General features: G+C 44.5%; 1 pseudogene; it reads right to left on the bottom strand.

The window, feature by feature from the left end:
• Nucleotides 1-1907: 1907 nt before the first annotated feature.
• Nucleotides 1908-25860, bottom strand: LOC135530603 (medium-chain acyl-CoA ligase ACSF2, mitochondrial-like; annotated as a pseudogene).
• Between the last annotated feature and the right edge of the window lie 3 nt (nucleotides 25861-25863).

The raw sequence follows: 25863 nt of genomic DNA, 5'->3' as shown, positions 1-25863 counted from the left end.
TCCCACTGGGTTGAAGTCGTTTAACCAGATGGTTATCCCACTGGGTTGAAGTCGTTTAACCAGATGGTTATCCCACTGGGTGAAGTCATTTTAACCAGATGGTTATCCCACTGAGGTGAAGTCGTTTTAACCAGATGGTTATCCCACTGGGTTGATGGATTATCCCACTGGGTTGAAGTTGTTTTAACCAGATGGTTATCCCACTGGGTTGAAGTCGCTTTAACCAGATGGTTATCCCACTGGAGTTGAAGTCGTTTTAACCAGATGGTTATCCCACTGAGGTGAAGTAACCAGATGGTTATCCCACTGGGTTGAAGTCGTTTTAGCCAGATGGTTATCCCACTGAGGTTGAAGTCGTTTTAACCAGATGGTTATCCCACTGGGTTGAAGTCGTTTTAACCAGATGGTTATCCCACTGGGTTGAAGTCATTTTAACCAGATGGTTATCCCACTGGGTTGAAGTCGTTTTAACCAGATGGTTATCCACTGGGTTGAAGTCGTTTTAACCAGATGGTTATCCCACTGGGTTGAAGTTATTTTAACCAGATGGTTATCCCACTGGGTTGAAGTCGTTTTAACCAGATGGTTATCCCACTGGGTTGGAGTCGTTTTAACTAGTCTTTCGGTCAGTCCATCATTACAAAGCATCGGCAACATGTCTTATGTGAACAAGAAGAGTAACTCTTTATACTTGTTCCAGATTTCTCACTTCAAGATCCCCCACTATGTGGTGTTTGTGGACAGCTATCCACTGACTGCCTCTGGAAAGGTAGGATGACAACACTAAACAAATCAACTTATCCAGGTGAATGATATTACTACCAGCACAGACGACTGTGTTGATCACCGCTGTGTTTGTCCTTTCCTAGGTCCAGAAGATCAAACTGAGGGAGGAGATGGAGAAGACACTGGGTCTGTGATGGACAGAGGGACCCAGACAGACTATTGGTTCCAGCTGGAGAGATTGGTTACAAAGGCTCTGTGTCTGTTACAGCAATATATTGCTATATTTCAATAAAACCAAGAGCAAAAATAAAGTCTAAGCTCTGTTATGTTTTGGTTCATGAGTGATGTGCAACAACTCTTTCAGTACTTATTTTTCAATACCTTTATTTCATTTTATCGAACAGACTGGACAACTAGTTGTACATCATGATATGTGATCTTGGACTGATGTACAATAGTCAAACTCAGGTTCTTCATTTTAAACATGTCATAAAGACATCTGAAATAAATAGAACTGTAATAATGCCAAACGTTGGTATGTACAAATGTGTTGTTAGGCAGAGTTACAATGCTTAGTTCCAAACCTGTATCTATGGGGACAGAACAACAGGCTGACAGAGCTCAGAGTGACATGGTAGAGGTGGGTGAAGTCTGTGACAACCTCCCACTCTGTTTGCCATATTCCTTATTAGGATGCCGGTGGGAGGAGCGTCGTCAGCGACAAGGGGCACACCTGGGGCCCGGTGTGTCCCAGGATAATGTTAAAGGAATTAAATTCTATACGTTTATTAAAACACTCTGCCCATTCCTAAGAATTTGTAAGACACTTATTTCCATAAAATGGACAGAGGCCAGTCTCAAAATCAATCAATAGCATTTATTCTCGAGAGTACTGATCATGGTACAGTTTACAACAGGTTATAAACTAAAAGTGACGTCATAGGTTGTAAACTGTCCTTCCTCCACTCCGATACAATGGCAGTAGAGTTCACAAGCCTTCCCACATCGTCCACCACCGGTTTAGATCATTTACGACCAGGCCAAGGTCTCCCTGTGAAGATACGCATTCTAGCCAGTCTGACGGTAAGTTCATTCATTTCTACCAAGGAACAGACAGTCTCTGTTCTGATTCTTGATTATAATTATACACATTATATTCAGTACTCAGGATTATAATAAGATTCATACATCCATACAGTAACAATAGTATTCTGTTTAGTCAGTCCTGATTGAAATGTATACATCATTTAGTCATTGTTGATAAATACACCACTTCCCCATTCATGGAGGAGACTCCATGCAGGCACCTTTCTAGATTTGGGTTGTTTGCTTTGGCACCTTTCAACACCCAGCAGTATCACATGTATGCATGCAAAACACTCACACTACTGATGACACAAAACATTGTTAATCGTATTCAGTTGACTATATTCTGTCATTCCTTGTCTCTACGTGGTCTCCTTTGTTAGGAACTTCGAGCCGGTTCGTGACACATCATAGACCATGGGATAAGCAAGCACTCCAAACGATAGTTCTAGAGTTCTGGAAGAGGTGGAAGAGTTAAGGCCAGTTTCCTGGACACAGATTAAGCCGAGGTCAAGCGGTGAATGTCAGGATAGCGTGGCTTTCTCCGCCTGAAGAACGTTACAGGTGGTGTTTTATCCATGTGTGAGATCAAAACGGAACGTTGAAAAACGCAGGCAGTTTTAAGATCCCGGCTGGCCTCTTTAACCTGATTCAGCTAAACATGGCTGAGACTGTGTGGAATAGTGTGTTGGTGAAGGACTACAAGCAATGAACAGAAAACATTAGTGGTTCTAAAGAAGACACATAGTCGGCCATTTTACATAGATTATATTAAATCAACCTTTAAAAAGCAGACACATAGTCCTTAATGAAAACAGATTATATTAACTCAAATCATGATTGGCTTGATTTAGTTACCAATGTTAGATGTGGACAGTTCAGGGATATTGTATGTTCCCCTTTTGATTATAAAGGCAAGTTAATGGATTATATTAATGGATGGATTACTCATTAATGGATTACATTGGAAATACAAGTAGGTACACCAACCTGACCTTTCCATTCATAACATGTGGAGGGTCAACTGCCACAGTAGATTCTCTGTGGTAAACAAGGAAATGCCTCATTTCATTTGAACAAAATGATTGTCAAATAGTTAAGTGATTAATCTGAAGATATTACCCACCAGAGGACAAAATAGTAAACAAATAAAAATGTTGGCAGCAGCCACAACTAAATGTCAGTGGTTGTAATTCAGATTCACTGTGCGGATGATCTTATTGATGGTTTAACGAGAGATCAACGGTGCTCAACGTGGGTTGCTATTAGCCCAGTCTGTCTCGGTCCCTCTGTCCATCACAGAGCCAGCTTCTTCTCCATCTCCTCCCTCAGTTTATTCTTCTGGATCTAGGAAAGGACAGAGGTGATCACCACAGTCGTCTGTTCTGGTATAATTACTCTGATTATCAATTTCATGATACAGAACATTGGTCCGCTGCTGATCTGAATGAAGACAGAGAAAATACGCTGTCAGGAATCCTACCTTTCCAGAGGCAGTCAGTGGATAGCTGTCCACAAACACCACATAGTGGGGGATCTTGAAGTGAGAAATCTGGAACAGTAGAAGCAGATGCCTGTAGCTATAAACACAACATAACATAGTATATAACAGAAGTTCTAAACCTGACAGTAATCGAATCACAGATCATGTCACTTCCTGTCTGTCGCACCTGTCCCAGGTCATGTCACTTCCTGTCTCTGTCTCACCTGTCCCAGGTCATGTCACTTCCTGTCTCTGTCTCACCTGTCCCTTGCAGAAGTCTCTGATCTCCTCTCTGCTACAGTCCAGTCCCTCCTTCAGTCTGATACAGGCACACACCTGTTCCCCCAACCTCTCATCTCTCACGCCAATCACCTGGGGAGAAAGAGAGGTGGACAGGACAGGGAGAGAAAATAAACACCTGGGCCTCCTGTACGTTGGGATGGTTCTCACCTGGGCCTCCTGTACGTTGGGATGGGTGTGGTTCTCACCTGGGCCTCCTGTACGTTGGGATGGGTGTGAAGGAACTTCTCTATCTCAGCAGGGTAGATGTTCTCTCCTCCACGTATGATCATGTCCTTTATACGTCCCACTATACGGCAGTACCCAAACCTGTCCAGACTGGCTATGTCACTGTGGAGACATTCACAGTTGATGCTCGCGCTCACTTTTCATCTGTTTGTTTCTCTGTGTGTCTTTATCTCTCGCTCGCTCCCTCCGTCTCTTTCTCTCTCTCCATCTCATTTCTTACCGGTTCTGTACCAGCGGTCTTTGGCGATAGCCTCACTGGTCTTGTCTGGGTCCTCCCAGTACTCCAGCATAACAGAGTAAGCTCTGATCAGCAGCTCTCCTGGATCCCCCAGAGGAACTACCTCTCCAGAGGACACATCCACCACCTTCGCCTGGCCAGGAGAACACAGGTAGGGTTTCATGTGTGTTTTAAAGAAGGAGGAGTATAAACATTACACATACTGCATGTCGATGAATTAGGAGCCTGACATTAGACACATGACTCTCTCCTCTCACGTGTTTGATACCTCAGTGTGGTTCAGGATGCATCCCACCGTCTCTGTCTTCAGTTCCTCGTTGTCTCGCAGGAAACCAAGGAATGTTACAGGGCTGTTCTCTGTGGTCCCATAGCCTATCTGATGTTACCAAGGGAACGTTGTGTTACCCCATACAGATGATAAAGTATATTATACACACAGAGACAGAGAAAAAGATGGGAAGGACTTACTATCATATCATTGACATTCATATCAGTTTTGAGTTTCTTCATGACTTCCGGAGGACAAAGAGACCCACTCATAAACCCTGGAACACAACAACAGAAATCACAACCACCATCCTGGGCACAAATACTATACTACTGCTTTATACAGCATATTAATCAACCGCCACCCTTCACAAATACTATAACTGTATTACCAATACATTATATTACTATTCAAAGGGGCAATCTGCAGTTGATAAAACAAAATAAAACAAATTGACACCCCGCCACTGTTTTGGTAAAAATCTGAGGGATGGGGGCGGAGACATGTAACCACTCTCAAATTCATAGAGAGCTGTGGATGAAAGGCCTGACAATCCATAATATACAAATGATTGTTTTAGGAGGGCACCAGACAGAGACCATTTAGTCTCATTTTGCAACCCTTTGACTTGGCTGTGGATGTAGAAAAACTGCTGGTCACCTCACTCAAAACTTCTTATTGTTTTGGCCGGATAAAATCATGACTTGGTCAAGCAGTACGCCTAAAGTAAAGTGAATTGAGTCCTGCCATGAAAGTGTCCATTTCGCCGGGCCAGCTGCTGTGATGAGCCAGCCACGCCCCTCTCCTTCCAACTATCTATTTAGTGGAAGAGAGAAATGCTCTCTTTCAAAATGCAGTTGCATGAAAAACATAAGTTTTGAAAACATGTTGTTAGTTGAAGAGGGGAAAGGTCTCCACTTTCTAGGGGTATGATCACTTTCTCAACTCTCAATATTGAGCGACAGGCACTGTTTTAAAAAACAACATTTCCGTTATGTCTGAGATGCAGAGAGCGTGAGGTACACGTTGGCGCTGAGTCCTAGTAGACTATCACTGGATTGTTTTTAGGGCATTCAATTTACTGCAATTAATCAATTACACGGCTAAACATCAGCAATATTCACAGTTAGCGGTCTAGCTAATGTGTTTTCAGTTTTCATTTAGTGGTGAATTAGTCCCAAATGAATTAGCCTATTAGCTAGTGCACACAAACATGTAGGCCAATGGATCTCTATTGAGCAAAACAAATCTGACATTTCCAGAGCCCTAGTTTGACAATAAAATAAAAAAATATAGCAACAATAAGCTAATTGACGCTTCGCTAAGCTTCACCCCAGAATGTTGGGCAACCAATCGCAGCGTTCCAATGCTTGTCACTGTGATTCCTGAAATCCAGAGCCTTTGAGGATTTTTCTAAATTATTATTTTGTTACAATGTTAGCTAACTCAGCTGGTTAGCTAGCTCTCAGTCTCATTGACCACCAAACATTGCTAATGCTAGCTAGTTAGCTAGCCACTTAATATAACTTGTTTTCTCTAAAATGTATGGAAGCCAGCTAAGTTTGCCATATTATGGATTCAACTCATATCTGCTGTCGACATCCGGATACGATTTGAGAACACTAGTTATGTCCAAAAGTGGTTAGTAGCTTTGACTGCATGCTGACAGTGACTTCAGAGCCATTCAGTGGCTAGCCACACTACAAACCTAATTTGACCAGGTTCCTGTGAAGCATTTATAATGACAGTCCATCACAACATATCAGAGAGCTTCCTAATTAGGAAGGGTCATCTGTGTTTAATTTAATTGTGTATTATTTTGAAACCATTGTCACAGGATTTTGCTATTGGTTGAATTGGGAATGGGGCTTCTCTGGAAAATGTTGTCTGAGGTTACAACAGTACTTAGCGAATAGTTTAAGTTGTAGATGAAAATGACCTGATCCATGCATTACTGCTTGGACATGTTTGATGATAAAATGTTATTCTTTAATCATACCATCTCTGTAAACCACAGTGAATGACTTTATAACAAGATTATAAAATGTTTCTATTGAGTGACAAGATATTGGTGCAACCAAATCATGAACTGGTGCCACCAATTGAAAACCGTAGTGGAGCCAGAGACCCCGACTGAAAACCATAGCGGAGCCAGAGACCCCGACTGTAAACCACAGCAGCACCAGAGACCCCGACTGAAAACCTTAGCGGAGCCAGAGACCCCGACTGAAAACCATAGCGGAGCCAGAGACCCCGACTGAAAACCACAGCAGAGCCAGAGACCCCGACTGAAAACCACAGCAGAGCCAGAGACCCCGGGACTGTAAACTACAGCGGAGCCAGAGACCCCGACTGTAAACCATAACGGAGCCAGAGACCCCGACTGTAAACCACAGTGGAGCCAGAGACCCCGACTGTAAACCACAGTGGAGCCAGAGACCCGACTGAAAACCATAGCGGAGCCAGAGACCCCGGGACTGAAAACCACAGCAGAGCCAGAGACCCCGACTGTAAACCATAGCGGAGCCAGAGACCCCGACTGTAAACCATAGCGGAGCCAGAGACCCCGACTGTAAACCATAGCGGAGCCAGAGACCCCGACTGTAAACCATAGCGGAGCCAGAGACCCCGACTGTAAACCATAGCGGAGCCAGAGACCCCGACTGTAAACCATAGCGGAGCCAGAGACCCCGACTGAACACCGTAGCGGAGCCAGAGACCCCGACTGTAAACCATAGCGGAGCCAGAGACCCCGACTGTAAACCATAGCGGAGCCAGAGACCCCGACTGAACACCGTAGCGGAGCCAGAGACCCGACTGTAAACCATAGCGGAGCCAGAGACCCCGACTGTAAACCATAGCGGAGCCAGAGACCCCGACTGTAAACCATAGCGGAGCCAGAGACCCCGACTGAAACCACAGCGGAGCCAGAGACCCCGACTGAAAACGGTAGCGACACCAACCGAAAATGTGAAGAAAAAAGAGCCTCAAAGCAGGTTAAGACAGGGCTCCAGACTAACCTTTACAATGTTTACAAACATTGGAGTAAAACAGGTTTATATTTTGGTGTGACAGCTGAAATTAAGCTCAAGAGGTATTTGTATGTTATAATCTTCAAGAATCAATGGGAACATTAATTTAATATACAAGTCCAAAAAATGGATGTAGCAACTGCAAATTACCCCTTTCAGCTTAAACTTTACCACAGCAATTCAGTTTATTTTTATGTATTTCCAGCCATCAAACAACAGTCGACACAAACAAACCTCAAATCTCTCACCAGATTCAACTGAGGACAGGTCATAGTTGTGTAGGTCAGGCTGTCCAAGCATGTCAATGTACATGGTAGGAGTTCCGTAGAGGAAATTACACCTGAAACAGAGAACACAGAGAGGTATTTAGTGTATTATAGAGGTTCATTCTCAATGTGCTCAGGGGCAGCTATTTATATTATTCTTATTACAACAGACTGACGTGAAATATCTCTATTGTAAGTCTCCAGGATGTGTAAGTCACTTAAGGAAGAGGTTCCTAAACTTTACTACCTTTCATTCTGAATGGCCTCCAGGTTGGCACGGCTGTCGTACCCAGCAGAGGGGAAGACCAGGGTGATGCCATGCAGTGCCAAACACATCGCTCCTAACACTGAGCCCATGCAGTGGTACAGGGGAACAGGAACACACGCTCTTATAGGCTGAGGGGGAAGCAAAAGAGCAGAGGTTACATGAGAAAAGTAGAGAGAGAGACAGAGAGAGAGAGAGACACAGCGAGAGAGAGAGCGACAGAGCAACAGAGAGAGAGAGCGACAGAGCAACAGAGAGAGAGAGCGACAGAGCAACAGAGAGAGCGACAGAGCAACAGAGAGAGAGAGAGCGACAGAGCAACAGAGAGAGAGAGCGACAGAGCAACAGAGAGAGAGCGACAGCGCAAGAGAGAGAGAGAGCGACAGCGCAACAGAGAGAGAGCGACAGAGCCACAGAAGAGAGCCACAGAAAGAGAGCGCCAGAGAGAGAGAGCGCCACAGAAAGAGAGAGCCACAGAGAGAGAGAGAGCCACAGAGAGAGAGAGAGAGAGCCACAGAGAGAGAGAGAGCCACAGAGAGAGAGAGAGAGAGCCACAGAGAGAGAGAGAGAGAGAGCCACAGAGAGAGAGCCACAGAGAGAGAGAGAGAGAGCCACAGAGAGAGAGAGAGCCACAGAGAGAGAGAGAGCCACAGAGAGAGAGAGAGAGAGCCACAGAGAGAGAGAGAGAGAGAGCCACAGAGAGAGAGAGAGAGAGCCACAGAGAGGGAGAGAGAGAGCCACCGAGAGAGAGAGCCACAGAGAGAGAGAGAGAGAGCCACAGAGAGCCACAGAGAGAGAGAGAGCCACAGAGAGAGAGAGAGCCACAGAGAGAGAGAGAGAGCCAGAGAGAGAGCCACAGAGCGAGAGAGAGAGAGCCACCTCACTTGCTTTGGCAATGTTAACATATGTTTCCCATGCCAATAAAGCCCCTTGAATTGAATGAGCCACAGAGAGAGAGAGAGAGAGAGAGAGAGAGAGAGAGAGAGAGAGTGAGTGAGTGAGTGAGAGAGAGACACAGAGAGAGATGATAATAGTCTCATGTCTCCACTGACCTTCCAGTCGAATCCCAGACGTAGACCTACAAAATAGGCGTTGTTGACGATGTTGTGGTGGGAGAGGGTGGCACCTTTAGGATTTCCTGTTGTTCCCTAGAGAACAGTAGACATCAGACAGACTAATACTGTTGTTCCCTACAGACCAGTAGACAGACTAATACTGTTGTTCCCTACAGACCAGTAGACAGACTAATACTGTTGTTCCCTACAGACCAGTAGACAGACTAATACTGTTGTTCCCTACAGACCAGTAGACAGACTAATACTGTTGTTCCCTACAGACCAGTAGACAGACTAATACTGTTGTTCCCTACAGACCAGTAGACATCAGACAGACTAATACTGTTGTTCCCTACAGACCAGTAGACAGACTAATACTGTTGTTCCCTACAGACCAGTAGACATCAGACAGACTAATACTGTTGTTCCCTACAGACCAGTAGACAGACTAATACTGTTGTTCCCTACAGACCAGTAGACATCAGACAGACTAATACTGTTGTTCCCTACAGACCAGTAGACAGACTAATACTGTTGTTCCCTACAGACCAGTAGACATCAGACAGACTAATACTGTTGTTCCCTACAGACCAGAAGACATTAGACAGACTGATACTGTTGTTCCCTACAGACCAGTAGACATCAGACAGACTAATACTGTTGTTCCCTACAGACCAGTAGACAGACTAATACTGTTGTTCCCTACAGACCAGTAGACATCAGACAGACTAATACTGTTGTTCCCTACAGACCAGTAGACAGACTGATACTGTTGTTCCCTACAGACCAGTAGACAGACTAATACTGTTGTTCCCTACAGACCAGTAGACAGACTGATACTGTTGTTCCCTACAGACCAGTAGACATCAGACAGACTAATACTGTTGTTCCCTACAGACCAGTAGACAGACTAATACTGTTGTTCCCTACAGACCAGTAGACAGACTAATACTGTTGTTCCCTACAGACCAGTAGACAGACTGATACTGTTGTTCCCTACAGACCAGTAGACAGACTAATACTGTTGTTCCCTACAGACCAGTAGACATCAGACAGACTAATACTGTTGTTCCCTACAGACCAGTAGACAGACTAATACTGTTGTTCCCTACAGACCAGTAGACATCAGACAGACTAATACTGTTGTTCCCTACAGACCAGAAGACATTAGACAGACTAATACTGTTGTTCCCTACAGACCAGTAGACATCAGACAGACTAATACTGTTGTTCCCTACAGACCAGTAGACAGACTAATACTGTTGTTCCCTACAGACCAGTAGACAGACTAATACTGTTGTTCCCTACAGACCAGTAGACAGACTGATACTGTTGTTCCCTACAGACCAGTAGACATCAGACAGACTAATACTGTTGTTCCCTACAGACCAGTAGACAGACTAATACTGTTGTTCCCTACAGACCAGTAGACATCAGACAGACTAATACTGTTGTTCCCTACAGACCAGTAGACAGACTGATACTGTTGTTCCCTACAGACCAGTAGACAGACTAATACTGTTGTTCCCTACAGACCAGTAGACATCAGACAGACTGATACTGTTGTTCCCTACAGACCAGTAGACAGACTGATACTGTTGTTCCCTACAGACCAGTAGACATCAGACAGACTAATACTGTTGTTCCCTACAGACCAGTAGACAGACTAATACTGTTGTTCCCTACAGACCAGTAGACAGACTAATACTGTTGTTCCCTACAGACCAGTAGACAGACTAATACTGTTGTTCCCTACAGACCAGTAGACATCAGACAGACTAATACTGTTGTTCCCTACAGACCAGTAGACAGACTGATACTGTTGTTCCCTACAGACCAGTAGACAGACTAATACTGTTGTTCCCTACAGACCAGTAGACATCAGACAGACTAATACTGTTGTTCCCTACAGACCAGTAGACAGACTAATACTGTTGTTCCCTACAGACCAGTAGACATCAGACAGACTAATACTGTTGTTCCCTACAGACCAGTAGACAGACTGATACTGTTGTTCCCTACAGACCAGTAGACAGACTAATACTGTTGTTCCCTACAGACCAGTAGACAGACTGATACTGTTGTTCCCTACAGACCAGTAGACAGACTAATACTGTTGTTCCCTACAGACCAGTAGACAGACTAATACTGTTGTTCCCTACAGACCAGTAGACAGACTAATACTGTTGTTCCCTACAGACCAGTAGACAGACTAATACTGTTGTTCCCTACAGACCAGTAGACATCAGACAGACTAATACTGTTGTTCCCTACAGACCAGTAGACAGACTGATATTGTTGTTCCCTACAGACCAGTAGACAGACTAATACTGTTGTTCCCTACAGACCAGTAGACATCAGACAGACTGACACTGTTGTTCCCTACAGACCAGTAGACAGACTAATACTGTTGTTCCCTACAGACCAGTAGACAGACTAATACTGTTGTTCCTACAGACCAGTAGACAGACTAATACTGTTGTTCCCTACAGACCAGTAGACAGACTAATACTGTTGTTCCCTACAGACCAGTAGACAGACTGATACTGTTGTTCCCTACAGACCAGTAGACAGACTAATACTGTTGTTCCTACAGACCAGTAGACAGACTGATACTGTTGTTCCCTACAGACCAGTAGACAGACTGATACTGTTGTTCCCTACAGACCAGTAGACATCAGACAGACTAATACTGTTGTTCCCTACAGACCAGTAGACATCAGACAGACTAATACTGTTGTTCCCTACAGACCAGTAGACATCAGACAGACTAATACTGTTGTTCCCTACAGACCAGTAGACAGACTGATACTGTTGTTCCCTACAGACCAGTAGACAGACTAATACTGTTGTTCCCTACAGACCAGTAGACAGACTAATACTGTTGTTCCCTACAGACCAGTAGACATTAGACAGACTGATACTGTTGTTCCCTACAGACCAGTAGACATTAGACAGACTGATACTGTTGTTCCCTACAGACCAGTAGACAGACTAATACTGTTGTTCCCTACAGACCAGTAGACATTAGACAGACTAATACTGTTGTTCCCTACAGACCAGTAGACAGACTGATACTGTTGTTCCCTACAGACCAGTAGACATCAGACAGACTGATACTGTTGTTCCCTACAGACCAGTAGACAGACTGATACTGTTGTTCCCTACAGACCAGTAGACATCAGACAGACTGATACTGTTGTTCCCTACAGACCAGTAGACAGACTGATACTGTTGTTCCCTACAGACCAGTAGACAGACTGATACTGTTGTTCCCTACAGACCAGTAGACAGACTAATACTGTTGTTCCCTACAGACCAGTAGACAGACTGATACTGTTGTTCCCTGCAGACCAGTAGACAGACTAATACTGTTGTTCCCTACAGACCAGTAGACAGACTAATACTGTTGTTCTCTACAGACCAGTAGACAGACTAATACTGTTGTTCCCCTACAGACCAGTAGACAGACTGATACTGTTGTTCCCTACAGACCAGTAGACAGACTAATACTGTTGTTCCCTACAGACCAGTAGACAGACTAATACTGTTGTTCCCTACAGACCAGTAGACATCAGACAGACTAATACTGTTGTTCCCCTACAGACCAGTAGACAGACTAATACTGTTGTTCCCTACAGACCAGTAGACAGACTAATACTGTTGTTCCCTACAGACCAGTAGACATCAGACAGACTAATACTGTTGTTCTCTACAGACCAGTAGACAGACTAATACTGTTGTTCCCTACAGACCAGTATAAATCAGACAGACTAATACTGTTGTTCCCTACAGACCAGTAGACATCAGACAGACTAATACTGTTGTTCCCTACAGACCAGTAGACAGACTAATACTGTTGTTCCCTACAGACCAGTAGACATCAGACAGACTAATACTGTTGTTCCCTACAGACCAGTAGACAGACTAATACTGTTGTTCTCTACAGACCAGTAGACAGACTAATACTGTTGTTCCCTACAGACCAGTAGACATCAGACAGACTAATACTGTTGTTCTCTACAGACCAGCAGACAGACTGATACTGTTGTTCCCTACAGACCAGTAGACAGACTAATACTGTTGTTCCCTACAGACCAGTAGACAGACTAATACTGTTGTTCCCTACAGACCAGTAGACAGACTGATACTGTTGTTCCCTACAGACCAGTAGACATCAGACAGACTAATACTGTTGTTCCCTACAGACCAGAAGACAGACTAATACTGTTGTTCCCTACAGACCAGTAGACATCAGACAGACTGATACTGTTGTTCCCTACAGACCAGTAGACAGACTAATACTGTTGTTCCCTACAGACCAGTAGACATCAGACAGACTGATACTGTTGTTCCCTACAGACCAGTAGACAGACTAATACTGTTGTTCCCTACAGACCAGTAGACATCAGACAGACTAATACTGTTGTTCCCTACAGACCAGTAGACAGACTGATACTGTTGTTCCCTACAGACCAGTAGACAGACTAATACTGTTGTTCCCTACAGACCAGTAGACAGACTAATACTGTTGTTCCCTACAGACCAGTAGACAGACTAATACTGTTGTTCCCTACAGACCAGTAGACAGACTAATACTGTTGTTCCCTACAGACCAGTAGACAGACTAATACTGTTGTTCCCTACAGACCAGTAGACATTAGACAGACTGATACTGTTGTTCCCTACAGACCAGTAGACATTAGACAGACTGATACTGTTGTTCCCTACAGACCAGTAGACAGACTGATACTGTTGTTCCCTACAGACCAGTAGACAGACTAATACTGTTGTTCCCTACAGACCAGTAGACATCAGACAGACTGACACTGTTGTTCCCTACAGACCAGTAGACAGACTAATACTGTTGTTCCCTACAGACCAGTAGACAGACTAATACTGTTGTTACCTACAGACCAGTAGACAGACTAATACTGTTGTTCCCTACAGACCAGTAGACAGACTAATACTGTTGTTCCCTACAGACCAGTAGACAGACTAATACTGTTGTTCCCTACAGACCAGTAGACAGACTGATACTGTTGTTCCCTACAGACCAGTAGACAGACTGATACTGTTGTTCCCTACAGACCAGTAGACAGACTGATACTGTTGTTCCCTACAGACCAGTAGACATCAGACAGACTAATACTGTTGTTCTCTACAGACCAGTAGACATCAGACAGACTAATACTGTTGTTCCCTACAGACCAGTAGACATCAGACAGACTAATACTGTTGTTCCCTACAGACCAGTAGACAGACTAATACTGTTGTTCCCTACAGACCAGTAGACAGACTAATACTGTTGTTCCCTACAGACCAGCAGACATCAGACAGACTAATACTGTTGTTCCCTACAGACCAGTAGACATTAGACAGACTGATACTGTTGTTCCCTACAGACCAGTAGACAGACTAATACTGTTGTTCCCTACAGACCAGTAGACATCAGACAGACTAATACTGTTGTTCTCTACAGACCAGTAGACAGACTGATACTGTTGTTCCCTACAGACCAGTAGACATCAGACAGACTAATACTGTTGTTCTCTACAGACCAGTAGACAGACTGATACTGTTGTTCCCTACAGACCAGTAGACATCAGACAGACTGATACTGTTGTTCCCTACAGACCAGTAGACAGACTAATACTGTTGTTCCCTACAGACCAGTAGACAGACTGATACTGTTGTTCTCTACAGACCAGTAGACAGACTAATACTGTTGTTCCCTACAGACCAGTAGACAGACTAATACTGTTGTTCCCTACAGACCAGTAGACAGACTGATACTGTTGTTCCCTGCAGACCAGTAGACAGACTAATACTGTTGTTCCCTACAGACCAGTAGACAGACTAATACTGTTGTTCTCTACAGACCAGTAGACAGACTGATACTGTTGTTCCCTACAGACCAGTAGACAGACTGATACTGTTGTTCCCTACAGACCAGTAGACAGACTAATACTGTTGTTCCCTACAGACCAGTAGACAGACTAATACTGTTGTTCCCTACAGACCAGTAGACATCAGACAGACTAATACTGTTGTTCCCTACAGACCAGTAGACAGACTAATACTGTTGTTCCCTACAGACCAGTAGACAGACTAATACTGTTGTTCCCTACAGACCAGTAGACATCAGACAGACTAATACTGTTGTTCTCTACAGACCAGTAGACAGACTAATACTGTTGTTCCCTACAGACCAGTAGACAGACTAATACTGTTGTTCCCTACAGACCAGTAGACATCAGACAGACTAATACTGTTGTTCCCTACAGACCAGTAGACAGACTAATACTGTTGTTCCCTACAGACCAGTAGACATCAGACAGACTAATACTGTTGTTCTCTACAGACCAGCAGACAGACTGATACTGTTGTTCCCTACAGACCAGTAGACAGACTAATACTGTTGTTCCCTACAGACCAGTAGACAGACTAATACTGTTGTTCCCTACAGACCAGTAGACAGACTGATACTGTTGTTCCCTACAGACCAGTAGACAGACTAATACTGTTGTTCCCTACAGACCAGTAGACAGACTAATACTGTTGTTCCCTACAGACCAGTAGACAGACTACTGTTGTTCCCTACAGACCAGTAGACAGACTAATACTGTTGTTCCCTACAGACCAGTAGACAGACTGATACTGTTGTTCCCTACAGACCAGTAGACAGACTGATACTGTTGTTCCCTACAGACCAGCAGACAGACTAATACTGTTGTTCCCTACAGACCAGTAGACATCAGACAGACTAATACTGTTGTTCCCTACAGACCAGTAGACAGACTGATACTGTTGTTCCCTACAGACCAGTAGACAGACTAATACTGTTGTTCTCTACAGACCAGTAGACATCAGACAGACTAATACTGTTGTTCCCTACAGACCAGTAGACAGACTAATACTGTTGTTCCCTTACAGACCAGTAGACAGACTGATACTGTTGTTCCCTACAGACCAGTAGACAGACTAATACTGTTGTTCCCTACAGACCAGTAGACAGACTAATACTGTTGTTCCCTACAGACCAGTAGACAGACTGATACTGTTGTTCCCTACAGACCAGTAGACAGACTAATACTGTTGTTCACTACAGACCAGTAGACATCAGACAGACTAATACTGTTGTTCACTACAGACCAGTAGACATCAGACAGACTAATACTGTTGTTCCCTACAGACCAGCAGACATCAGACAGACTAATACTGTTGTTCCTTACAGACCAGTAGACAGACTGATACTGTTGTTCCCTACAGACCAGTAGACAGACTAATACTGTTGTTTCCTACAGACCAGTAGACAGACCGATACTGTTGTTCCCTACAGACCAGTAGACAGACTAATACTGTTGTTCCCTACAGACCAGTAGACATCAGACAGACTGATACTGTTGTTCCCTACAGACCAGTAGACAGACTGATACTGTTGTTCCCTACAGACCAGTAGACAGACTAATACTGTTGTTCCCTACAGACCAGTAGACATCAGACAGACTAATACTGTTGTTCCCTACAGACCAGTAGACATCAGACAGACTAATACTGTTGTTCCCTACAGACAGACTGATACTGTTGTTCCCTACAGACCAGTAGACAGACTAATACTGTTGTTCCCTACAGACCAGTAGACAGACTAATACTGTTGTTCCTTACAGACCAGTAGACAGACTGATACTGTTGTTCCCTACAGACCAGTAGACAGACTAATACTGTTGTTCCCTACAGACAGACTGATACTGTTGTTCCCTACAGACCAGTAGACAGACTAATACTGTTGTTCCCTACAGACCAGTAGACAGACTGATACTGTTGTTCCCTACAGACCAGTAGACAGACTAATACTGTTGTTCACTACAGACCAGTAGACATCAGACAGACTAATACGGTTGTTCACTACAGACCAGTAGACATCAGACAGACTAATACTGTTGTTCCCTTACAGACCAGTAGACAGACTAATACTGTTGTTCCCTACAGACCAGTAGACAGACTAATACTGTTGTTCCCTACAGACCAGTAGACATCAGACAGACTAATACTGTTGTTCCCTACAGACCAGTAGACAGACTAATACTGTTGTTCCCTACAGACCAGTAGACATCAGACAGACTAATACTGTTGTTCCCTACAGACCAGTAGACATCAGACAGACTGATACTGTTGTTCCCTACAGACCAGTAGACAGACTGATACTGTTGTTCCCTACAGACCAGCAGACAGACTAATACTGTTGTTCCCTACAGACCAGTAGACAGACTAATACTGTTGTTCTCTACAGACCAGTAGACAGACTAATACTGTTGTTCCCTACAGACCAGTAGACATCAGACAGACTGATACTGTTGTTCCCTACAGACCAGTAGACAGACTGATACTGTTGTTCCCTACAGACCAGTAGACAGACTAATACTGTTGTTCCCTACAGACCAGTAGACATCAGACAGACTAATACTGTTGTTCCCTACAGACCAGTAGACAGACTGATACAGACAGACTAATACTGTTGTTCCCTAGACCAGTAGACAGACTGATACTGTTGTTCCCAGACCAGTAGACAGACTAATACTGTTGTTACCTACAGACCAGTAGACATCAGACAGACTAATACTGTTGTTCCCTACAGACCAGTAGACATCAGACAGACTAATACTGTTGTTCCCTACAGACCAGTAGACAGACTGATACTGTTGTTCCCTACAGACCAGTAGACAGACTAATACTGTTGTTCCCTACAGACCAGTAGACATCAGACAGACTAATACTGTTGTTCCCTACAGACCAGTAGACATCAGACAGACTAATACTGTTGTTCTCTACAGACCAGTAGACATCAGACAGACTAATACTGTTGTTCCCTACAGACCAGTAGACAGACTAATACTGTTGTTCTCTACAGACCAGTAGACATCAGACAGACTAATACTGTTGTTCCCTACAGACCAGTAGACAGACTAATACTGTTGTTCCCTACAGACCAGTAGACAGACTAATACTGTTGTTCCCTACAGACCAGTAGACAGACTAATACTGTTGTTCCCTACAGACCAGTAGACAGACTGATACTGTTGTTCCCTACAGACCAGTAGACAGACTGATACTGTTGTTCTCTACAGACCAGTAGACATCAGACAGACTGATACTGTTGTTCCCTACAGACCAGTAGACAGACTGATACTGTTGTTCCCTACAGACCAGTAGACATCAGACAGACTGATACTGTTGTTCCCTACAGACCAGTAGACAGACTAATACTGTTGTTCCCTACAGACCAGTAGACAGACTAATACTGTTGTTCCCTACAGACCAGTAGACAGACTGATACTGTTGTTCTCTACAGACCAGTAGACAGACTAATACTGTTGTTCCCTACAGACCAGTAGACATCAGACAGACTAATACTGTTGTTCCCTACAGACCAGTAGACAGACTAATACTGTTGTTCCCTACAGACCAGTAGACAGACTAATACTGTTGTTCCCTACAGACCAGTAGACAGACTAATACTGTTGTTCCCTACAGACCAGTAGACAGACTGATACTGTTGTTCTCTACAGACCAGTAGACAGACTAATACTGTTGTTCCCTACAGACCAGTAGACATCAGACAGACTAATACTGTTGTTCCCTACAGACCAGTAGACAGACTAATACTGTTGTTCCCTACAGACCAGTAGACAGACTGATACTGTTGTTCTCTACAGACCAGTAGACAGACTAATACTGTTGTTCCCTACAGACCAGTAGACAGACTAATACTGTTGTTCCCTACAGACCAGTAGACAGACTGATACTGTTGTTCCTTACAGACCAGTAGACAGACTAATACTGTTGTTCCCTACAGACCAGTAGACATCAGACACACTAATACTGTTGTTCCCTACAGACCAGTAGACAGACTGATACTGTTGTTCCCTACAGACCAGTAGACAGACTAATACTGTTGTTCCCTACAGACCAGTAGACATCAGACAGACTAATACTGTTGTTCCCTACAGACCAGTAGACAGACTAATACTGTTGTTCCCTACAGACCAGTAGACAGACTAATACTGTTGTTCCCTACAGACCAGTAGACAGACTGATACTGTTGTTCCCTACAGACCAGTAGACAGACTAATACTGTTGTTCCCTACAGACCAGTAGACATCAGACAGACTAATACTGTTGTTCCCTACAGACCAGTAGACATCAGACAGACTAATACTGTTGTTCCCTACAGACCAGTAGACAGACTAATACTGTTGTTCCCTACAGACCAGTAGACATCAGACAGACTAATACTGTTGTTCCCTACAGACCAGTAGACAGACTAATACTGTTGTTCCCTACAGACCAGTAGACATCAGACAGACTAATACTGTTGTTCCCTACAGACCAGTAGACAGACTGATACTGTTGTTCCCTACAGACCAGTAGACATCAGACAGACTAATACTGTTGTTCCCTACAGACCAGTAGACAGACTAATACTGTTGTTCCCTACAGACCAGTAGACAGACTAATACTGTTGTTCCCTACAGACCAGTAGACATCAGACAGACTAATACTGTTGTTCCCTACAGACCAGTAGACAGACTAATACTGTTGTTCCCTACAGACCAGTAGACAGACTAATACTGTTGTTCCCTACAGACCAGTAGACAGACTAATACTGTTGTTCCCTACAGACCAGTAGACATCAGACAGACTAATACTGTTGTTCCCTACAGACCAGTAGACAGACTAATACTGTTGTTCCCTACAGACCAGTAGACATCAGACAGACTAATACTGTTGTTCCCTACAGACCAGTAGACAGACTAATACTGTTGTTCCCTACAGACCAGTAGACATCAGACAGACTAATACTGTTGTTCCCTACAGACCAGTAGACAGACTAATACTGTTGTTCCCTACAGACCAGTAGACATCAGACAGACTAATACTGTTGTTCCCTACAGACCAGTAGACAGACTAATACTGTTGGGGGGTTTCCGTTAGCGGAACGTGTGTCCTAGACAGGGTCGTCTGTGTCCTAGACAGGGTCGTCTGTGTCCTAGACAGGGTCGTCTGTGTCCTAGACAGGGTCGTCTGTGTCCTAGACAGGGTCGTCTGTGTCCTGGACATCAGCCGTAAAGAATTCTTCTTCTTTCAACAGGAGACCTACAGATGTGAACTGTATGTTGATGGGGTCGTCGAAGGACAGTTTGGTCTGCAGGTCCTGCAGCTCCTGGTGGTGCTGTCTGCTTCCAGCCTGCATCACATCCTCTACATGTACAGTCCCTGTCTGTCTGCTGTCTGTCACAATCACCATACGCAGGTCTGGTAGTCTGGCAGGAGGAACACAGTAGGTTAACATTACAGTAACACAATGACCGTTACATTACAGTAACACAATGACAGGTACATTACAGTAACACTGACAGGTACATTACAGTAACACTGTCAATATTATTACAGTAACACAATGACCGTTACATTACAATAACACAATGACCGTTACATTACAGTAACATTACAGTAACACACTGACCGTTACATTACAGTAACACAATGACCGTTACATTACAGTAACAAACTGGCTGTTACATTACAGTAACACACTGGCTGTTACATTACAGTAACACAATGACCGTTACATTACAGTAACACAATGACCGTTACATTGCAGTAACACAATGACCGCTACATTACAGTAACACACTGACCGTTACATTACAGTAACACAATGACCGTTACATTACAGTAACACAAAGACCGTTACATTACAGTAACACAATGACCGCTACAATACAGTAACACAATGACCGTTACATTACAGTAACACAATGACCGTTACATTACAGTAACACAAAGAACGTTACATTACAGTAACACAATGACCGTTACATTACAGTAACACAATGGCCGTTACATTACAGTAACATTACAGTAACAGCCTTCATTAGGTCCTCTACTGTCCCTGTCTGTCACCATCCCCATACACAGATACAGTAACACAATGATAGTAACATTACAGTAACACAATGACCGCTACATTACAGTAACACACTGATCGTTACATTACAGTAACACAATGACCGCTACATTACAGTAACACACTGACCGTTACATTACAGTAACACAATGACCGTTACATTACAGTAACACAAAGACCGTTACATTACAGTAACACAATGACCGTTACATTACAGTAACACAATGACCGTTACATTACAGTAACACAATGACCGTTACATTACAGTAACACAATGATAGTAACATTACAGTAACATTACAGTAACAGCCTTCATTAGGTCCTCTACTGTCCCTGTCTGTCTCTTTCCCCACACAGATACAGTAACACAATGATAGTAACATTACAGTAACATTACAGTAACAGCCTTCATTAGGTCCTCTACTGTCCCTGTCTGTCTCCATCCCCACACAGATACTGAGGTTCCATTTACAGGTAAATAGACATCCGCCGGTGGTAATATTTCTTATTCAGAGTTGATCCAGCAGAGTTCCTGTGTTCCCTTCGACTGTGTTTCACATTAGCCAATACTTCTAATACACCATTTCTGATATACAGTATCACATGCCTTACTTTTATGTTCCTGCATCAGTAAAAGCAGGAAGTGCATCACCTATGCCTCTACTTCCTTTCCTTTCAATTAGGCTGGTTTGGATTTGTCCCTGACCAAAATGGCTGCCATTATCATACCATTCAGGAACTTTGAGGGTTTATGACATAGCCCTTCTAGTAATTTAATGGGATCTCTACTATGGCTATAAATATGTTGGTCACAGACCACATATCTGATCAGGGTTCTATATCTATGATGTTAGCTATCCTGCTAGGTACTTGTTTACTTCATGATGCAGTAGTACAATATGTCTGTTGACGCAGTCATGATGCAGTAGTACAATATGTCTGTTGACTCAGTCATGGTCCAGTAGTACAATATGTCTGTTGACTCAGTCATGATGCAGTAGTACAATATTAACATACCTGTCTGTTGACACAGTCATGATGCAGTAGTACAATATGTCTGTTGACACAGTCATGATGCAGTAGTACAATATGTCTGTTGACTCAGTCATGGTCCAGTAGTACAATATTAACATACCTGGAGCTCCTGAAGACCCCTGACTCTGCTGTGTCCATCTCTGGGCAGATCTGTCTCAGCATGTCACAGAACCTCTGGGTCTTAAACTGGGTGGGACACACCACAGCTTTGCACTGCACCTACAGAGACAGAGATAACAGAACCTCTGGGTCTTAAACTGGGTGGGACACACCACAGCTTTACACTGCACCTACAGAGACAGAGATATCAGAACCTCTGGGTCTTAAACTGGGAAGGACACAGACAGCACCAGGGTCAGGATCAGTTCAGCTGTTCATTCAGTCTATCCAGGAAGTGTAAAACAGCACAGTTCTGGATAAGAACAAACCTTCCCCAGGGTGAACTCCAGCTCCTTCAGCTGATAGGCTGGGTTTATCGACACCTGTAGAGATTAGAACAATACTTTAATATTAGGACCATTAGATTCTAACAGATAATACATGTTCATTTTAGAATCTAATATAATAGCTCATCTTCACCAGTATGATGCCAGCCTTGGCTGTGGCAAACTGAAACAGGATCCAGTGGTATGTGTTGGGCCCCCAGACTCCTAGTCTGTCCCCTCTCTTCAGACCCAGGGCCAGGAGACCTGCAGCGGCCTGGTCAACCTGGGGAGGAGGGAGACCATGACCCAGGAAGTAATATACAGGATGATGTCCGATATGTAAAGGCATTCTGCAGTTTGTGTATAAATGGATTGGAATATATTATTACAAAGCTGTTTTGTCTCTGTTGTTACACCATGGATGTCCTAGTGAGCAGGCCTCAGGGTGTTACACCATGGATGTCCTAGTTAGCAGGTCTCTGATGTTACACCATGGATGTCCTAGTTAGCATGCCTCAGGGTGTTTCACCATGTATGTCCTAGTCAGCAGGCCTCAAGGTGTTACACCATGGATGTCCTAGTTAGCAGGCCTCAAGGTGTTACACCATGGATGTCCTAGTTAGCAGGCCTCAAGGTGTTACACCATGGATGTCCTAGTTAGCAGGCCTCAAGGTGTTACACCATGGATGTCCGAGTTAGCAGGCCTCAGGGTGTTACACCATGGATGTCCTAGTTAGCAGGCCTCAGGGTGTTACACCATGGATGTCCTAGTTAGCAGGCCTCAGGGTGTTACACCATGGATGTCCTAGTTAGCAGGCCTCAAGGTGTTACACCATGGATGTCCGAGTTAGCAGGCCTCAGGGTGTTACACCATGGATGTCCTAGTTAGCAGGCCTCGGGGTGTTTCACCATGGATGTCCTAGTTAGCAGGCCTCACGGTGTTACACCATGGATGTCCTAGTTAGCAGGCCTCAGGGTGTTACACCATGGATGTCCTAGTTAGCAGGCCTCAAGGTGTTACACCATGGATGTCCGAGTTAGCAGGCCTCAGGGTGTTACACCATGGATGTCCTAGTTAGCAGGCCTCACGGTGTTACACCATGGATGTCCTAGTTAGCAGGCCTCAGGGTGTTACACCATGGATGTCCTAGTTAGCAGGCCTCAAGGTGTTACACCATGGATGTCCTAGTTAGCAGGCCTCAGGGTGTTACACCATGGATGTCCTAGTTAGCAGGCCTCACGGTGTTACACCATGGATGTCCTGGTTAGCAGGCCTCAGGGTGTTACACCATGGATGTCCTAGTTAGCAGGCCTCGGGGTGTTTCAGCATGGATGTCCTAGTTAGCAGGCCTCAGGGTGTTACACCATGGATGTCCTAGTTAGCAGGCCTCAGGGTGTTACACCATGGATGTCCTAGTTAGCAGGCCTCAGGGTGTTACACCATGGATGTCCTAGTTAGCAGGCCTCACGGTGTTACACCATGGATGTCACACCATGGATGTCCTAGTTAGCAGGCCTCGGAGTGTTACACCATGGATGTCCTAGTTAGCATGCCTCGGGGTGTTTCACCATCGATGTCCTAGTTAGCAGGCCTCAGGGTGTTTCACCATGGATACTGACACATAATAGTTATGTTACTATTTGGTAAACCACCAATCAGATGCACTGACCCATAATAGTTATGTTACTATTTGGTAAACCACCAATCAGATGCACTGACCCATAATAGTTATGTTACTATTTGGTAAACCACCAATCAGATGCACTGTCAGATAGTCCTGCTGAATGTGCTTTGAGTGGGAACAGAGGTAACGGCCTAACAATGATCTCTAGATAAGATGAAATAGATTAGAAGAGAGGGTGGATGAAAGACCTACGTCCTCCTGAAACTGGGAGAAGGTCTTACGGACTCCATCCTGCAGGAACACCAGGGCCTCTCTGTGGGGCCAGCGGTCAGCTGCCGCCTGCAAACTCTGACCCACCGTCTGGCCCAGCAGGGACACTGAGGAGGCCCCATGGACGTAGCTGAAGCTCTGCCCTGGGACCAGGGGGGACTGTCCACATGGAGGGATCTGTTGAGGGACAGACATGAACAAATACATGTGGGAAATAGTTGAGAGCTGTTTCTAGGTGCACTTGATAACACTTTGGAGTTTGGACATAGAGGACTATTTAATTGGTTCCATTGTACCAGGCAAACTACAGTAAACACAACCAAGTAGTTGACATATGTACTGTAGTTGACCAAAGTCTGATACAGAGAGATACAGAGGGAGTAAACACAGAAACATGGGTTGGAACAGAGAGAGACATGGGTTGGAACAGAGAGAGACATGGGTTGGAACAGAGAGAGACATGGGTTGGAACAGAGAGAGATGGGTTGGAACAGAGAGAGACATGGGTTGGAACACAGAGAGACATGGGTTGGAACACAGAGAGACATGGGTTGGAACACAGAGAGACATGGGTTGGAACACAGAGAGACATGGGTTGGAACACAGAGAGACATGGGTTGGAACAGAGAGAGAAATGGGTTGGAACAGAGAGAGAGATGGGTTGGAACAGAGAGACATGGGTTGGAACACAGAGAGACATGGGTTGGAACACAGAGAGACATGGGTTGGAACACAGAGAGACATGGGTTGGAACACAGAGAGACATGGGTTGGAACACAGAGAGACATGGGTTGGAACACAGAGAGACATGGGTTGGAACACAGAGAGACATGGGTTGGAACAGAGAGAGACATGGTTTGGAACAGAGAGAGACATGGGTTGGAACAGAGAGAGACATGGATTGGAACAGAGAGAGAAATGGGTTGGAACAGAGAGAGACATGGGTTGGAACAGAGAGAGAAATGGGTTGGAACAGAGAGAGAAATGGGTTGGAACAGAGAGAGATATGGGTTGGAACAGAGAGACATGGGTTGGAACACAGAGAGACATGGGTTGGAACACAGAGAGACATGGGTTGGAACACAGAGAGACATGGGTTGGAACACAGGGAGACATGGGTTGGAACAGAGAGAGACATGGTTTGGAACAGAGAGAAATGGGTTGGAACAGAGAGAGACATGGGTTGGAACAGAGAGACATGGGTTGGAACAGAGAGAGACATGGGTTGGAACAGAGAGAGACATGGGTTGGAACAGAGAGAGACATGGGTTGGAACAGAGAGAGACATGGGTTGGAACAGAGAGAGACATGGGTTGGAACAGAGAGAGACATGGGTTGGAACAGAGAGAGACATGGGTTGGAACAGAGAGAGACATGGGTTGGAACAGAGAGAGATGGGTTGGAACAGAGAGAGATGGGTTGGAACAGAGAGAGGGAGGAGATATTTACATTTTAGTAATTTAGTAGACACTCTTATCCAGAGAGGCCCACAGGAGCAATTAGGGTTAAATGCCTTGCTCAAGAGCACATGGATAGACCTAGTCGGCTCTGGGATTCAAACCAGAGACCTTTTGCTTACTGGCCCATTGC

Source organism: Oncorhynchus masou, unplaced genomic scaffold (genome assembly GCF_036934945.1).
Source record: "Oncorhynchus masou masou isolate Uvic2021 unplaced genomic scaffold, UVic_Omas_1.1 unplaced_scaffold_1395, whole genome shotgun sequence".
In the NCBI taxonomy this organism is placed as follows: Eukaryota; Metazoa; Chordata; class Actinopteri; order Salmoniformes; family Salmonidae; genus Oncorhynchus; species Oncorhynchus masou.
The sequence above is the reverse complement of the archived record's forward strand: the minus strand, read 5'-3'. Positions and strand labels throughout refer to the sequence as shown.